The sequence below is a fragment of the Drosophila melanogaster genome, chromosome 2L (assembly GCF_000001215.4).
Source record: "Drosophila melanogaster chromosome 2L".
Classification (NCBI taxonomy): Eukaryota; Metazoa; Arthropoda; class Insecta; order Diptera; family Drosophilidae; genus Drosophila; species Drosophila melanogaster.
Genome location: NT_033779.5, coordinates 18,018,482 through 18,037,538, shown reverse-complemented (window position 1 = coordinate 18,037,538; position 19,057 = coordinate 18,018,482). Strand labels below are relative to the sequence as shown.

Genomic DNA, 19,057 nt, shown 5'->3' with positions numbered 1-19,057 from the left:
AATCAAATTACGCATACGCAGTGCAGGCCAAAAGGAAATGCCCATGCTGGGTTTTCCAACACACAAGCCTCGTTCCGTTATGGAAATTCGCCTGAAAAGCATATGGGGCAACTTACTAATGCTAACTGGGGTTAAATGTGACTGCCTCTGGGCTACATACATCAACGTAAACATAAATTACTCGCCATATATGCGCATGACTAATTTGCGACTCATGTCTGGCCTTTGATGCTGCCGCCCGCAAAGTTTTAGCATTCATATTTTATTAGCCACAAGTCAGTAAGTTTGTGTTCTAAACAATTTATTAATCAAATGGTCCAGCAAACTATGCTCCAACCAAAAAAACCAGGCCAAAGTAACGTCACAAGAACTGAATGCGAATCTGAAACCGAAACCGAAACTGAAACCAAAACCAAAAGTCCAGTCATCTCCGACTCGTGTGTATATTTAATTTATGTGCCCTGTATGTGTGACAAATTGTGTGCCGGAGGCCAAGTTTCGGATTTTGTTGTTTGCCTTTCTGCTCTCGCAGGGATATTGCCGCCAAATAGAGTTGTCATTACTTAGAGCGCAAATATGGCTAAAATGGTTGCAACATTTCAAGGGAATCCTACGAAATTTTCCAGCCTCTATGCACTTCTATAACTTGAATAATTTTCTCTACTCGAATATAGGTTTTTATTCACAATTTTTAGACAACATACCGAAAAAGTTTGGATACTTAACTAAAATACCAAATTTTAAACTGTCTGAAACGACACCTAAAACGACATCACTGACTTCTGGTGGCACTTTCCTTTGTCCTGTTCCCGACTCGTCCTTCCACAACACTGCTCGTCATCTTGTCTGGGTCCCCGCAAAAGTGTTACAAATTTATGACATGGCTAAATCCAAAGCCAAACAGCTTCGAAAAAGGTCAACAGAATGCTCGAGGTTAGAGACGCTGGCCGAAAAAGCAAAAAAAATAAAAGGAAGTAGTAAAAATGTTGTTTTCTCCTTCGTTTTACGGTTTTGGGTTGGACATTTACAAAAAATCCTAAAAAACTGTGGAGATGCTGGAAACTGTAATGGGAGGGAACGAAACCAAGACACTAATGTCGCTCATCTTTTATTAATATTTCTTTGAGATTTTTATGCTGCTGTTTTCTTGCCGCAGGGTGAGCCGAAGCTTGCGGTCTAGCAGACAGTTGAATGAACTACAAGAAAAGTAAATCCAGAAAATATTTTCTCAAATTAGATAAAATAAACAAATATCATATTTCTGTAGCTTGCAAACTTTTCAATGAGTTTAATACACCCACGAAAATTTCTTTCTTTATTTTCGCATTTCCCACGTGTTAGTGCGCTGAAAATCAATAAGCTTTACACTGCGCCTTCAAGTTACATAAAGCATTCGCAAAACCTGAGGAGTATGAACCCTCTGGCACTTGATTTGTTACATAAGGCGTGTGGCTTACTGTCATACTTTCTTTTACGCTGGAAAATTTCTGCACAGGAAAATTTCTTCTCAAGTCAGGTCTGAGATGACTTCCTCCCTGTTCCTTCCTGCTAGCCAAGAAAGTGATTTAGCGGAAATTGTTTTTTAATGCGGCAGACATTTCTAAACTATTTAACCTGAAGTGGCACAGTCACTCTCGCCGAGGCAAAAAATGTCAACCATTTATCAATGGATAATCAATAGACCTTAAACCATTTTTTCGTTTCGGGTTGGGTCGGTGTCGAAGGTTAAATTTTATAGTTTAGCAGGCAGAATTTCGGTCTTGTTCCCAAAATAACTGCGTAGCATGCGATAAGGCTCAGGTACATACATGTATATATGTATATGTATATCCTCTTCGGGGAGAGGAGCACGCTTTCCCACGAGTTCAACCATGTCCGCACATTTGGCTAAACATCCGCTGCAGCATTTTGACATTGCGGATTACAATAAAAGCTTTTTTATTCGTTTCCATGACTGACAGACGGACCGAGAGTGACTGACAGATAGGTGAAAGTTGAAAGGGGGCGATATGTACGTACATTGTTCGTATATAGTGCCTGACGTTCATTAGCTAGTGGCATGATGTCATTACGTGTCAACTTGCCGTTTAACCCCAGTATTGATTTTGTAGCCAAATATTATTTGTTTTCAGCTGCATTCCCTGGGCTTCCAAATAGTTTTATACCCTACACACGCATCAAATTTAAGCCAAGCTTCGAAATGCTCAGAAGCGCCGCCAGCGACATTTCAATGTAAATTTAATTTGCCCGAGTGGAGATTATTAATTTGTGCACATGGCCCGGGTGCGTATAAAATCCTTTGCATTTTGCACACCCATAAACTTGGGCAAATAACTTAGTAATCATCATCAACAGCACTTGCAGGATCATCAGCATTTTGCCAGGGCATTATAATTACATAAAGATGCGCCTTTGTGGCTGTGTATGTGCGTCTGCTCTTTACAAAGGAATAAAAAAATACTAAAAACAGGACTCGTCGGCAGTGAAAACGCGCAGACAACTTACCTTTTCGTCCTGTTTATGACAGCTCCCAGTCAGCACACACCGACTTTATATATACATACATACGGCAAACACTTGCAAGTTTTACGATTTTCAAATGATGTACGTACAAATTCATAGAATTTTATATTCCCAGCTCAGACCACCCAATCGCAGGCCACTCCATCTGCGTGTAACTCGATTTAAGTCGTTTAGTTGTTTTTAGAGAAAACTCTGTTTGTGGCAGCCAGTCATATTTCATTATTTGCCGCTGAGTTTTCCACACACTCGCATTAATCAAACAGTGCAAACGTACAGTTGAAATATATGATACGGTTGCCTTTCGGATGTGGGCATTAAAAGCTGTTGCACAACTCATTTGAGACTCATGAATATGGTTGTGTATTGGCAACCACGATATTAGAAAAATATCAGATTCGTATATCCCTCTTATCCAGGTCGTCAACCAGCATGACAAGCTCATTATAATCGAATGCCGATGCCCCGAAAAACTTTTTAATTTAGTTGGGAAAGAAAATTATATACAAAGAAAAAGCCATCATCATCATCTTCGGCAGAAGTCTTTTCCAGCTGGCTGCAAATGTATTCGTGTAGGAAAAACTTTTCCTGCCTACTTCTCCGGACATTTATTCGCCCACTAAATGCAAATTCGTATAATTTGATTTTGTTACAATTCGCAGAAGCCACGAGAAAGCGCTACCTTTTTGATCCGTTTTTATTTTCCCAAAGGAAATACCTTTATAGCCACAAAATTAATCAAGTAAAAACACAGAGAGCGAAAAATGGATTTTTAGAAAATGTTTTCTTAAATGGCATATTTCCATTTCGCGAAGAAATTCATGCGGAGCAGACGGTATTTATGGAATTTTATGTTCCGTTTTATGGGGCCATCAAAAGTGCGTTCAATTTCAAAAATTGAAGAATAATTGCGACGAAAGTGGATCAGAGAGGCAAAGGCGGGCGAAAAATCTTTTCTGATTATTGACACTAATTGGTCTTTGGCTTGAACAGCAAGACGCTCAATTTAGCTTCTAATTAAACGAGATAGAGAATGCGTAAATTAGAGCATAAAGACTCTTCTTTGTAAAGATGCCATCTCATTGTATCCAGGAGATGAAAAAATATGAAACATAATGCCATAGGACAGGACTATAGTCCTAATATAATTATATAGTAAGTGCTAATCAGCTGAACAAAGTTTACCTATTGATACAAAACTAATTTCATATTTATTCCATATCCAAATACTCACCTTTGCTATAGTTACGATGTCCTGCAAAGAAAAAGAAAAGCACTCATTAATAAACTTGTTTCCAGGCACGTTGGCCTTATTTCAATTAGCAAGAGAGCTCTGCGTAGAAAACATTTTTATATTTCAAAGTGAGTCCACTTGGCCCAATGCTCAAGTGATGCTTCAGGGATCTTGGCATACATAACATACAACATTTACATTCTAAGGCCAGTGAGAGAGCAGTTTCACCTTGACAACGCCTTAATTTCAATGGCAAATGTCAATCTTTTCAGCCGTGTAACCTTTACTAAATATAGTAGAGCTTAAACAGCCTACGGAAAAGTGTCACCGAGTGAGTGGGACATGCATGTATAAAAGAAACATTAATTCCAATGACATACGAGCTACGGATTTCGTAGTACGGAAGGAATTTGTTTGCTAAGGCTTTTGGGGATACATCTAATTTTGGCATACTTGAGGCATGGAAAGATAATTTTCCAATTACCAATAAAAAAGAGTAAATCCTTCTTTCTTTAGTTATTATTGGTAAGTGTGGAATAGTTTTTTTTTTATAAATTTAATAGATAGAATACGAAATATTAATATCATGTTTGCATACAAAGTAGTTGGCTTTTGCAAAATCTCCAGGTGCGCTGCGTTACTACGCGGACTACCGTACATAGTGAAATTGAAGATATGGTATACTTTTAGGCAGTTTTTGTGTCGCTATTTTCTAAATAGGTGAAAATTTTTAGCACATTTTATTTGCTTTCAAAAAAAAGCATATGGTTTTGTTTCATTTTAAGACCCCTGACATGTGTTTTAAAGCCAGTTATCATGGGAAAATTAGCCGTGCGACTAACTGACTGCCCAGTGTGATTCTCCCTTTGAGGGCGTGGCTTCACTTCGTATAGCCGCCAGAGGGCGTGCCAGAATAAATGGCCTTCACTAAAACTAGAACCAAACTAAAACGCAGGGTTAAAATGGCATCACAACGACAGTGACGCATCAAGCGACAGCCCTTGGCTATAGTAACCACACTGAGGATTTAATAGCAAGCTAGTTGAAGGCTAGAAGAGGGCGTGGCTGGCTATAAAGATTTATGCTGACACCTCTGGCTAAGGTCACCACCAAGGGCCGTCTGACGAAATGCAATTGGGCTTTAATGCAGCTGCAAATGCAGCAAGCATTCCATTAAAATTATGACAGTCATCAAAATGCCGCCGCTGCACAAACTATCGTTAAGCAGAAGGAGGGATGCGAGTTTAATTTTTATTGGACGATGCACTGCACTGGGAAAATTCAATTAGGAAGCCAGTATTCTAGGCTAAGGACTCCGGGCCAAGAGCTCGAGGAGAGAATCAAGCCAAGCTGCCGAGAGTTAATCAGTTTTGCTAACTTCATTTGAGCAACTAACGGCAGGCAACTTTTGTGCAAGGTGGGTGGCATCCTGCTGCTGAAGTTGGTCTTAAAGCTTACTCCCTGCCAGCCAATTACACGCACTGCAATCATTTACAAAACTTTCCCACCACTTCGCTTACTGAATCGTGAGTTTGTAGACTAGTGTTGGAAAATAGATGTGGCTTACTAAAGCTAAATTATTCATTTGGTGTATATGGAGCAAAATTAGATTAATGTTGAAATTACTTTATTTATATTTGGATCGTTCCAAAGTTTTAAAAGAAACGAATATAAGAATATATTTGCGTATTTTTAAAATTAGCGACCCGCCGGTTAAGCTATGAAAAAGCCAAATTGACAACACAGTAGCGTTTCTACGAGAGGTAGGCTAAAAGTTGGCTAGACAAATGTTGCACTTGCATTTCCTGCCCGTCCGAGAGGAGATTTATGGCCGGGACAAAAGAGGAATTAAAAGGCCAACTCTGAAGCACACATTAACCCACATTTCAATGGGGATTTATGGCTAGCCAAATAGGCCTGAAAATAATGCACAGTGAAAGGTATTTTCGATTAGCTTTCAGAGATATGCATGCATAACTAATTTAGTTTATTATCCGATCAACAAGCGCGTATATGTCAGAATACAAATATTTATCTCCTGCACATTTAATATGTTTTGGCCTCTGTCAATTCTATTCGATTGCTGCTTTCGAGTCAACATTGCGAAACTTTTATGAGCCCAGCTTTTGGGTCACTCACTGGCCGTCAATCAAAGGCGGGTGGGTACTTGACCACCAATCAATTCGCCCATAAATCAGGGCTCTGTGTAAAGTCTAAACAATTACAAAACAATTAAATTGTCACACCGAACTGTGAAGAGCAAACCAAGTCAAGGTTAGTGACGAGGGGAAAACAGTGCTCGAAGGAAAAGCGCTATCTGCTTGGCTCCTTTCCACTCGGCACTTTTCCTTTTTCTTCTGGACATCCGACTGCTGCTCAGTCGACACGTTTCCGGTCCAGTGTCCGTGCACTGTCACAAAATGTATGTCATTTATTTTTAAGACATTCACTTTATAACGTACTCTCTGTGTGGAGGAGCTTTATAATTGAATTAGTTTATCTCGAATAAAATCAAAGACTAACGAAACAGGAATATTATATGCGATAGTAGCAGAATTCAGCAAAAACATTTTTTTTTTTTTTGTGACACTATCCAAAGTAAATATTTTTTCTCAGTGAAACCCTTCCGACTGGAGGAGGAAATGGAAAAAGTGCACAACTCGAACACAATACAAACTTCATTGGGCGCCAAGGCCAAATCGAACTGGCCAGCTCAACGTCTGTTTTCATTATTTATTTGCAGCAAATTAAGCCCTGCCCCTCGAATAAAAAAGGGGCGAGGAAACAAACAGCGAAAGGAAGAGCCGAACTAGCAGGGCAAGTCAAGTCAAGTGTCAGCATAAATGAAATTTCCCACCACAAACTTCCGGGAAAGCGAGGAGCAGGTTGGTCGGCGGATTCATCCCTCTGTTAACAATGCATGTGCATAACAAAGGGCAAATGTCGGACTGAACTTTTCACGGTTTCACTTTCCCATTTTCCCTTTCCCTGCGGAATTTGGACCTCGGACATCGACACACTTGGCTGGCGCCATTAAGGTGCAACAAAATGTGCATACGGGAAGTGCTTCCAGCAGGTTTACTTTGCACTCGAACCCTGTTATTTCGCACAATTCAATTGCACAGTCATTTCCGGTTTCGTCGAACACCCCCAGAAAAGCCATTCGAAGCCACTTCGATTGGGGTTACTCCATGTGAGACGATTTCCGTATTGAAAGGGCAAAAAAAGGGTTCCTTATGAAGGTGTTCCCACAATTGGTAAATGCACAGGATATTGCATTGATAGCTGTTTCTTTATGACGTACAAACTGGATAAGCTTGGTGCATTTCGCTAGCTGAATATTATAGTGTATTGGAACAGCATTTTACTGTTCAATTAAGTATTACCTAATGATATTTTTAAAGACTGTCCTATTGGGATTCTAGTTTGGTCAAATGGAAAATTATACCTTTTATTTAAATGAACTCCAGTGCTCCAGAAAGTCAATTCCTTTGACTTGCAACTTTATTTAGAACCCTTTATTCTCCGACAGAATTTTTCTAATTGGAAGCGTTAACCAACTGTCCTCCCCTTAATCACTGCATTTATTCCACTTCCTCTGTGCCACCACCATTTTGTGGTAGCACACAAATGAGCCGCATCATTTCCGCTGTTCCCTTCGCTTTGAAGGTGAACACAATGTTGAAACATTCAGGGACTACTGCAGATAACAGAGTATAGTCGGGGTAGTCGGAAAAAACTACGATTTTGCCAAGTTCTGGTGAAGCGTTACATTTGTGGGGTTCCGTTCGCTTGAGCATCAATCGCCGATCTTTTGCCTTTTTTCTGCTGCTTTTGTGCTAACTTTTTTAATGAACTTGTTGATGTTGCGTGAGTACGTTGCTGTTTTTGCTGATTTCATTGTACTCCCTGTACATTTTTTTCCATTTTTTGCTGGCGCAGCCGGTTGTCTGTCAAATGATTTGCTCAAGTGCGGCGGGATGTTCAGTGCGTTTACATGGCTTTTGAACTCGAACACTTGGCACTTAATTAGTGGCCAGCAATTGCATTTCTTAATTTATCTGCTGAAGCGAAACCAAGTCAAGGTTAATTTCCATGCAATTAATAGATTACTTGGTGACTTAAGAAAAAAATCGTCCCCCATCACCCACAGTGTTGTATTCCCAGCTATGTAGTTCACTCTGGTTTTAATATACGTTAGGTTCGTATCTTTTTTTTTACCATTTCAACTAAAAATCTCCACTTTCCTCATTCCAAATGTTTTGGTGGTGTGCGGGTGTAAAGTTCCAGTAATTCGCGGCTTGCAATATTTCCACATCTTTAAGCTTTCAAATGCCTTAGCATTTATTCATCCAGTAAGTGGCTGGCACACCCCTGTAAGGTCGTGAAATATGCAACACCCTTTTGGCTCTACATTTTCGGCAGCACATGAAGCACCCTCTCCTCGACTACCGACGACGGTATTATGAATAATTAATTAAAATTTAATTAAAGCTGTCTAACTTGGCACAGGTTTCCCCTTCGTCGTAAAAACTAATGTTGCCCGCGGGCTGCCAAGTCGGGCTAATAAATCAAGAGCGCGTTAACGAAACTGATATGCCATCTCCGGCAACAAAAAAATAAAAACAAGTACGTAGAAGATGAAAGTCCCTTGATGAGAGGGTAAGCCAAAACTTGGTGGCCAGCCAGGCGTTAAAAGCGCAAACGACGGGCAAACTGGAAATGTAACAATTAATGTCATCAGCTTGCAATATCAACAACGGTAACAGCAGTCAAATAAACAATGGCCACGAGTGGTTAACAATGCCAAACAACGTGGCCAACTACAAAATGGTCCAGTGGTCACCCAACATGGCCAAATAGCAGATAGAGGGATATAGGGAGCGAAATAGTGGCTTATGCGGCATGTGTGCTGTTTGCGTGTTGTTTGACTAGGGCGGCAATGCAGGCTGCATAACTTGTTGACTTGTTCTGACTAATTGTCAGGCGAGAGCCTGCGAGGCAAATAAAATCAAGCTGAATAACACAGAAGAGTCAATCAATCCACTCGGGGAGAAGTACATACATGTATGTTTTGCGCAGAAAAACTATATATATAAGTCCCAATATAATGGTTCATGTGTTCCTAAGCAGTCGATTTGGCCACACTGTTAACTTCCTGAATGCACAGCCTTCTCCTTAAGATTCTCTCAATTCCAGAATGGCATCGATACTATATAAACGACATTCCACAGCACTCGCACACATAAATAACTGACCTAACTTATTGTTTCTCAGTCATTCCACCCAAAATACCCGAGTTAAATGACCGAAACTGTGCCACATTTTCTACTCATTTTCCCAAGCAACTAGCATATAAAAACGAGGGTAACTCTTAGCACTAATTAAGTCAAAACCTTAGCATTTACCTTGGGGCAGGTGCTTGTGGACCAAAAAGGATTCATCTTGGGAGCTGTGAGAAGGATGTGTATTAATAGGAAACCCTTGTTGCGAAGGCTTCGGGGCACATAAAAATGTCATATGTCAACTACAGGTTGCCTTGTCAGCACTCATTAAGCTCTTAACCTCATTCGAGCCAACGCACACAGCCACACTTGGCCCTCTCACACGAACTCAGACATACAGCCCCACTCACACTCACACACACACACACACACACACACACACACACACACACAGGGGCACTCAACATCCTGGACAAATGCAAGTGAGCGCTTTATTACCAATGTCGACACGGCTGTACGGTAGAAAGAAAAACTGGCAGGACAACAGAGTTCCCAGGACTGTTGTCTCGCTTAAAAAACCGGGTTCATTGGCCGGGTATCAGTACTCATTTTTCTGGGAAATTAAGAATGTGCAGGGCTGGCGTAATTGGTTTTTTTCTTCCGCTGCCTTTCAAATTATTAAACTCGACTTGTGTTGCGCCCTTTTGCATTTCCTTGGCCCGAATGTATGAAATCAAATTAATTACGGAGACGGCGAGGGCTGATAGAAAAGGGACTCAGAAGGATACTCCGCTTCCTCATGCACATGCATGAAATTTTCTCTTAATAATTAATGCTTCTGCTTCCATCTTCTCCTTTTGTGCCAGTGCCATTCATTTCAAGGCATTTCCCAGGCGATTCTTATCTTGCCTCTTTATCATTATCAACTTCATCAGTTAGTTAGTTAGGCAGTGGGCGAAGACAGGATGGGTAAACACCTCGACTGGGGTATATTTGTAGGGACGATACTGTGAGTCATACATAGGATATTTAATATATCATCCCTAATATCCCAGTTTAACTGATTTTCTCAATATTTAAAAAAACAAAATCATATGACATGCTGCATACTTTAAGTTTGGGCCTTAAGGAAAAATACGTTGGCAGTCGTAGTTTTAGCTTGCAGTCATTTTGGGCTTAGATATTGGATTTCAGTTCGCATTTCTTTCATTCCTTCACATATCGAATTTTCCGCCTTTGAAACATGGTCAGCATATTGTTAAATAAGCCTCCATTGGCCCGTCTACTTCCTTGCCATCGTGCCTTTGGCAATTTTGGGGGACCGATATACTTGGCAGCTTTCATTACAAATATTTTCCCCCAACGAAACACAGTTGCATTGAAGTTGGCATGGATGTTGCGAAATAAATTTATGAAAAGGGAATTATTTTTTTTTCTATGATAGTTGTATGATAGTATGATAAATGGCACAGAATGAGTGCAACTGTCAAAGCACTGAAATCTGTCACGAAAGTCAAAACAAGTTGGGGAAAATCAAATATTTGCGACACAAACTTACCCTCTTCTGTGTGGGTTTATTGAACTTTCAACTTGGTCGTCGTCTGTCTGCAATACAAAGTTGAATATATGTTGATTAATATGCATTAATCAAGGCGAATTAAGCGTATTTAATGTTGACAAAATCTTAATCAGGGGCAAGTTATCTCTCTACTTAATTAAGCAAGTAGCAATTCAATTAGTTGTGCTGGCAAAGTTAAGGCCAAAATCACGTGGGAAAAGGATCGGCGTGTAACCAGTACACAGGTGTGCTAATAAAGACACACATACATATATACATACACTCGGAAAGTTTGAGGTGGGGTCATGGTGAGCCGCAAAATCAGAAATGTTAATTAAAATCACTGAGCGTTGAGGCTAGGCGACAGGCATGCTAAGCAGCCCCAAATGTCTGTAGGGAATTTGGTGTCTCTGGGGAAAAGGGAGCGGAAAAGCCGGAAAACCCTGACCACAACGGTGGAGGAAAGACAAATGTTGCAGATAGCAATCTGCCTGGTTTATTAAATGTGGTGTAAAGATGCCAAATTCAAACAAATTAATTTGGAAGAAGGTAACGAATGAATTGGGGGAGACTATCAATGGTCATGAAAAATAGTTCATTGCTATCTATTGTTCATATGGAAAAATAATAGCTTATTTTTTAAAGATATTACCAAAATTTTGCTAACCACATTTTTTAATTCTTATGATTTATTTAAAATTATACTGAAAATTTGTAAGAAAAATTTTCGTTTTGAGCTCTTAAAATAACTTTTAAATAATCGGATCAATTTGTCTGCAAACGTTAGTTGTATTCATCTTTTTCAGGACATCAAAGTTGCAAAATACTGTGCACTGTTGCCAAAAATTAAGGCAAAAAGATACAGGGACACAAAAACGCTGAATTCCATTTAAAATTCGTAATGGACGTACCGGAAATACAGAATTCCGATCAGGAAGCACGGGGGTCAGGAAATGAAGTAAAAAAGTGCCGCAAAAAGCACGAAAAGCCAAAGCAAAGCTTACAGCTCGCATAAACAAAGCGAAGGTTACAGAATAAACAAAAGAGCTGAATATAAGTATTGTATATTGAAAAAATGCAGTGCAAAGGACGCGAATAGAATGGACGACCTTCCCTTTGATCATAAATTGGGCACAATAAATTAAAAATAAATAAAAAGCCGGAAGCGGCCACCTCAGTGCCAAGACAATTATAGTTAGGATCTAAACGTAATGCACCTGGCAAGTGCCTTTTAATTTTCTAGCGGCTCGCTCAAGCCACTGTCTTTCAATTTGGTCTAGTTGAAATTGCTCGTTGATTTGAGTTCCGGCCTCCGCAACATGACTCCCGACAACAAGTTGCATTTAAACGTATGCTAACTTTCATTAAAAGCCACTTAACTGGTGCCAGGACAACGGAGACCACACCATAGCACCATCGGACCATGGGACCCCCACTGCACTCCACTTGACCAACTAACCACTTGACCCACATGACCCACTGTGGCAACAACAAAAGCGGGCGATGGCACGTGGATACTGTGAGTCCGTCCTCCAGGATTCCTGTTAGTTGGCTTAGAGGACTTAGAAGTGGGGCGTGTCTGCCGCCCCTGAATGAGGGCGTGGCCCACTCCGGCACATCGTTAGTCATATTTTTTTCACCAGGCAGTGCAAACTTTTTGGCAAACAGGAAGCTCGGAAAGAGATATTTTTAATTAAATTAAATAACAGTGCGTACTGGGAGAGCGAATGGAGGGCGACTTGTGGTTTTTGGGACGAAATGCAAAAGTCAAAACTGCCGCATACTTATGTGGTCAAAAGTTTTAACCAGATTAGAGATTTTATTTAAAATCTTAAAAGCGAAACGTCCGAAGGGTCTGTGCCACAAAAAGTTGGTGCAAATATTGTAGTACTACAGGGATTACTTTAGCAAATTGAAAGCTTCGCTTTACTCAAAATATTTCTGCATTTCAAATACTTTTGTGACTAATTGTCGAGCAGTTTAAAAGTTTCTGCAGCAGAAGTTGCACTCGAAGCCGATTAAGTGTACTTATCATAAGAACGAAGAACTCACATATGTTGGCCACATTTCGAGTTTTGGTATCAACGCTCGCTTATTTCTATTTCATTAGCTACTATTTTTCTTTAATTTTTCGCCGCCAAACAAACAAACAAAGATACCACAAAAAAACAGTCAAAGTTGAAAAATGGCTACGCTGGGAAAAACTGAAAAATAAAGGCCAGGAGCAAAAAGCAAGAATGGGGGCACTGCAGACAAAACTTGAAAACTTTTGGTGATTCTTTCTTGCTTATTTTTGGGCCAACTGTTTCCTTTTAATGCCGAGGCGTGAAAACAAAACTTTTCTTTGCCTCTCACTAGGCACTTTCTATCGGAGACGCTAATAGTCTGAAATTGAAATTGATTTTCGAGATTGTGCAAATATGTTGTGGACTCAAAAACAAACAAAATCGAAAAAGTTCACCAAAGAACACCGTATGCATTATTAGTCAAAATTAGCAATATAACGAAACTGGGTCAAATTAATCTTACCAGCTATTAAAAATTGCATATTTTGAGTCTTTCGAATCAGAAAATAAGTCACAATGAAGTTATTAAAAGCTTATTTATAATCTAGATTTAAATAATTTCATTGTGAACTATTTTCTTTAAAACAGAAATAGAGCCAAATAAAAATAACAAATAAATTACCCATTTAAAATATTTAGATAATTCTGCCTTTTATAAAAATTTACCATTAGATATAGATAACAACGATATGCAAATTGAATGACAGCCAAATGATAATGCCGTTTAATAAACCATTTGCCTTGTTTGTTTTATTCGACTAATATAGATTTTTAACGAACTATTAGGTATTTAATTAAATATGCGCTTTCAAGCGCTATAAAAAACTGAAACTGGTGAATTTACGGAGTGCCGGGCAAATATGCAAATCAAATGCTAATCAGCGACTTCCAATGAAATTCAATTTTGATATATGGTATCTATTACAAATGACTCCCAAACCAATTTGCTTGCTTGTTTGTGTGACCCAAATAGAAGTTTCCCCAAAATTCAGCGCTCAATTTCCGCAAACAAACAATCGAACAAAATCCAACTGTGAATGTGAATATGCACCACAGAGGTCTGCGAGCCAGAAGTTTTGTGCATTTTCTGTCTGTTCTAGTCCAGCACAGTGGAATTTTGCCCACGGCTGGGATAATTAAAATTAGTAATTGAAAAGGTTAGACAGATCCATTGCGGAGTGGTGTTTTACACCTTTCGCAACTCCAAAACACCGGGCAATTTTTCGCAGCAAAAAGTTGCTAATATTTAGAAAGGACCCTTCGATCGATGCGTGTTATGGATTACTCCGCAGCCAGACAGCAAAAGCCTTAAACAGAAATTGATTGAATATTTCAACTGTTGCGAAAATGTTAGCACATCTCGGCCACAACTCACTTTCCATAAATCAGATTCAATACTTTTTGTCATTCTATGCAGATTTTTGCCAGCACTCTGGATGCCAGCAAAAGCAGTCGAAGGGAAAATATCAACGAGATCGAGCCAAAAACTGTCGGTATATTTGGGTCACAAATTAATTAGAAAGTGCTAACTAACTGAAATGAATGGCTTAGATGCGATTTGGTCTACATAAATATTGTACCAAAACTCGTCTGTCGGTAAACTTTTGTGGTCAACGGGTCGGCTAATCGATATTTCGTGTGGTCCCCACATCAAATATATGGCCATCTTTGATTTTTGGTCTCCTCAGCGCCAACGATTTTCAGCATTAATTGAATTCAGTTCCTGGCAAATTCTGTTTTCCTTCTGTACGGGTTCCTTGGAAATTTAGCACTTGCGGTGAGTGCGGTGAGCAAAGGATGGCAAACAACGCGGCCAAAAATGTCCAAAGAATTAAATTTTTGAAGTGTTGCCAAGGACTCAAGGACAGCGATGCCGCAAAATGATTTAGGGCACGTAAATATTTGGCACAGCAATAATTAAAAAATTAAATGCCATTTATTGTAGTCGGCTAAAAAGCATTTAAATATGAGAATTTGTAGCTTAAGCACTTGCTTAGGAATACAATTTTATGAAATTAAGCCTGAAACTCTTTCAGCCGAAATTCGCAGACTAGTCTAGCCTACTGCAGTGCCTAATTCGCATTAACTTTGGTATAGCACAGTTTCGTTTTCCTGGTCGAAATTTTCCGGCTTGGTGTTGTGCACTCGAGCACTTTGTCGGCTGCCTCATAAATCTTGAGTGAAAATTTTCGTTTGGACCATAAAAAATTAACAATGCGTAAAGGGGCAGGCCGAAGTTACGAAGAGGACTTCTGTGAGGTTTTAGCTTAGCCACGATTCCAGGGAAGGCTAGCCAAGTATGTCCCTGCTGCACTTGAGAGCCACAAGCACCCATACACACGCAGAGCCACATGCACACACACATTGCACCCGCACACTTCGGTATGCCAGTGTGTGTATGGGCAGCCATAAAGGTTTTGTGGCCCAGTTGGGCAGACTCCTTGCCTGACAGCCCCTCATATACGCCTCATCGCCCTCAGAAGTGCACAGAAAACATGAGATCTACTGAACTGATTTCAGAATCCAACTCATTAAAATGAATTGCTTCTCATACTAAATGTTTAGAATATCATTTATCAACATTATGCTTTAGCTCGATATATTATTTAAATAGTTTATAAGTTTATAATAAGTGGGGCCGAACATATTTCTTAACAATGGGTTAAGTAGCTAACTTACTTCGATATAAAACATATATATTCAGAAATTAATACACATCTTATTAATACAAATTTTTTCTTCCGGTGTCGTATCGGGATTGGGTCCGATATTTGCGGTCAGTTCTTCGACCGTGCATTACGGAAGCCGGAACATGAGATTTCTCTCCACTCGTGTTTAATTTTGTATGAACTGGCCTTGGAGTGAATTGGATCCTGGGATGCCGCCTTTGAGTGTCTATCTGGATGTCAGTCAGTCCATTGCTCGTAAGTGCATTGGGGAGCCTCGCCTGTGCGCTCCGCAAAAAGTCCTTAATTGTGAATATGTGTTAATGTATTCCCTTTAGCACGTTAACATTTTATTTTGCCATTTTAAATACTCCCAATCTGGCTTTAAGGCGAGTAAAAGACGAGGAATGGGAAAGGGAACTTGTCCAACGTGACACTGAACACGTTTTAATGCTGAGCAGCTTCTGGCCCCAGACTTCATAGCTTATGCCCATAGATAAGCGATGGCAGGACCTCCTTCTTTGCTCCCTACTTTCGTCCTTGCGGTTGCTCCGGACGTTTTTGTTTTTCCGTTTTTTTTTTCTGCGGTTTGTGGGAGGAATTTTTTGGTGGCGAGTGGGAAGTATCCCCTCTAAATGTTGCTGGCCATTTAAGCAAATTATGAAATTTTCATAATTCTGTATTGTAATTGCTTAAAGCTTAGGCGGAATTAAAAGCGAAAAGTTTTCGAAAGAAAAATGTTAACGGCAGATTAATAATGTATCTGAAGACCAAGCGGTACCTATGACTTAATATTTACTTTATTTTTGAGTTTTTGCTCTTTACTTTCTTAGAGGACTCTTAGTAGGAAATCCTTGTTTTAGTCAATTTCCCATCAATCTGAGCCTAATCTCCTGGGCAAACCACACCAAAGAAATAGCTCAGTGATGGCAAAAGCCTTTTGTTTAATAACCGCAATCGGGGCTACACACATTGCGACCGACCAGGCTTTATTTATATTTAATTGTGCTGACCACATTGTTGGCACGTTACACCTCAAATTGTAATTATATCCTTGATGGACTCGTCCACTCAGTGCACGTGCCATTAATTATGAAAATATTGCCGAAACACTTCTGGGTGAAAAGACGCTTTTCCAGCCACCTCTCTCTTTCTCACTTTATTCATTTCCTCACACCTCAGTTAACAAATACAACAAGGAGCTGGCTTTTCCTCTGCCGGCACTTGCATTAAATTTAAAGTATTTACCACAATATTTTCGCTACACTTGCCTCAAATTGTATTTTCAGTTCGCCATTTGTAACAATGCGCACTCACACACACACACACACACACATCAAGAATGCCTGAGTGAGTGTGTGTATACTTTATAAAATGTATTGTGTTTTTTGAGTTTTCGTCTGGGCTGGAAAATTCTTGGGTCCTTTGTGGCTTTCTCCGGTTTTTTGCATGGTTCATGTTTGTGGGATTTCACGGTAGCCAAAGTGTGATTTTTACTGGATTCCACAGAAAGAAGAAGTCTATTAGTTTTACATGATTATAAGTCCCTAAATAAATAAGCTAAAAATGTTAACGCATATGGTGACTGCATAGAAATGTTTGGAAAAAATGACCTGAGGAAATATGGGAATACAAAAGCACTCGCCAGTTTTCAAAAAGTTGTTCAAATCTTTTCTAAATTTAATGCTAATTATTATTTTTCTCCTTTGGTTTTCTTAAATATCGCAGTGCGTGTATAGTTTTTCATGTTGGCTTAAATACTTCAGAGATACGTACACTTGATAGATATACAGCCTAATGTACCACGTAATTAATTCAATTTCAGCTGTTAATTTACTCTGTCTTTTCTCCTTGCCAGCCAAGTGCATGTAATATTTACTGAACCAAATTAAGGACATGAAAAATTCTTGCCAAATTTAGCACGAGTCGGGTTGGAAACTGAAATTGAATAACTTCGAGGGTGGTTTGTGGGTGAAAAATGTCTTAATGAAAATTAGGTAGCCAGACGATATTTTTCGTGGGCCAACTGGCAAACTGATTTGGGTCTGACTTCTTAAGACGCCAGGACACGTAGGCAGCGGCAGCCGCAGGACATTCAAGGCAGTTAAATTTTTGGCCACCGAATAGGCTCCCAAAAACGTGCAATTATTCAAAGTACGAAAAGAGTTTTCGCATTAAACGTGTAACTTTTGTTGGAATTTGGAACGGGATCCAAGAAAATTGTTCATAAGTTGGAGACAACTTTCCGTTCACTTCTTGCGGCTGAAACGAGCCGATGGAAACATTTTCATTTTCATTCCAGTCAGCATCTAATTTATTGCCGCAATTTGCCTAGCTGCCGTTGTTTCTGCATATTAATTTAACATAAACGGCTCACAACCATCACCAAATTGCCTCCAAAATGATTACACGACACTCAGCCTTGTTGTCCTTGATATCCTTGCTGAATTTCCGACGATGTTCTGGATTTGGCAACGCGCCGCTGAAGATCAACATCAAATTACCCTAATCAAATTGTCATTACGCATATTTTAAGTAAATGAGTGCGTGAATTTAGATCAAATTAGCAGGCGTCGGCAACCGGCTGACATTCAATTTACATGTGATTTTCGGGGGTACACTTTTTACGAGCTTCCCAAACAGGAAAAGTTAATGTGGCTCATTTACTTCAGATGTACAGACGAAGGAAAAATGTCTATGCCACCGAAATAGTATTTGTTTTATTAACAAATTAAAATGCTTGCTATAAAATTGTTGGGTGACAATGTTTTCGAATACTTTATGTTAGTTTATAATTTCAGCAATTGAATCTAATGCATATTTATAAATAATTTTGTGTATTTTGCTGGGCTATAATATTTTTGAACAGAACTATAATCCATTTCCTGTCATGGGCTTTAGATTAAAGTTCAACAAAACCACGATCACAATGTAAGTACGCCAAGTTAATTATTTTTCCTGCCACAAGTGCACCCTACACTCTTCACTGAAACACGCGGTGAAATATATCCTTCACTGCCAACTTCCAACTTCCGCAAACAAAGCCCAGTTTTGTTGAGTAGTGGAAATTAATTAGGAACGGGTTAACCGCTTGGCAGTGGAAGCGCTTGAAGGCTTCCTCCCACTGGGATGCTCGGCAAACAAAATAAAGCTTAGTTAGCAAGCAGTTTAGAAAAGTTGCTAGGAAAAAATAAGTAAATATAGAGCGGAGCATATAAAACTACTAACAAGACATAAATGGACGAAGAATAAGCAAGGATAACTGAAAAGTTTCTTCTACGGAGAGGGAGCATTGTGGAATAGCAGCGCATGCAGAGAACAAAAAGTTCTGCCAAAACACCTCAAGAATCGTAGGGATGGGTTGAACTTTCCACTGAACTGAAGCTGAACTTTTATTTGTTTGACTCGTGAGCAACAAACTTTGCCTCCATCGTCTTTTCACCCGTTCAACTAGTCTTTTGTTTCTTCGTAATTTTTTTCTTTATATGTAGCTGTAAGACATCGCAGTCAGTGATGCTAAATGTTGCATTTTAAGAAAACAAATGAAGCTTTGTAGACTAAAAATCCAGTTACACAAATAAGTATTATATGTAATATATAACTTTTATGCATCTTAGTTTTATATTACAAAAGAAACTTTATTGATTTACCTTTTTGGGGCCATATATACATTAAAAATATCAATAATTCGAACAGTTTAAAAATAGCTAGAATGGGCTGAAAAATGGCCAAGTTCGCAAAACTCAACAAGGGGCAACCCCAAGTGGCACCGAAACGAGCAGAAGAAC

General features: G+C 39.4%; 1 protein-coding gene across 2 annotated transcripts in view; it reads right to left on the bottom strand.

Moving 5' to 3' along the window:
* The window catches only part of rdo (reduced ocelli), a 57,867-nt gene that overhangs the window by 32,708 nt on the left and 6,102 nt on the right, over positions 1–19,057 (bottom strand). For both annotated transcript variants that reach the window (NM_001299095.1, NM_136017.3), the window contains exons 2-3: positions 10,538–10,584; positions 3,755–3,775 (exon numbers count right to left, since the gene is read on the bottom strand). The gene's annotated coding sequence lies outside the window, so the exon portion shown is untranslated. The remainder of the gene's footprint in view (positions 1–3,754; positions 3,776–10,537; positions 10,585–19,057) is intronic.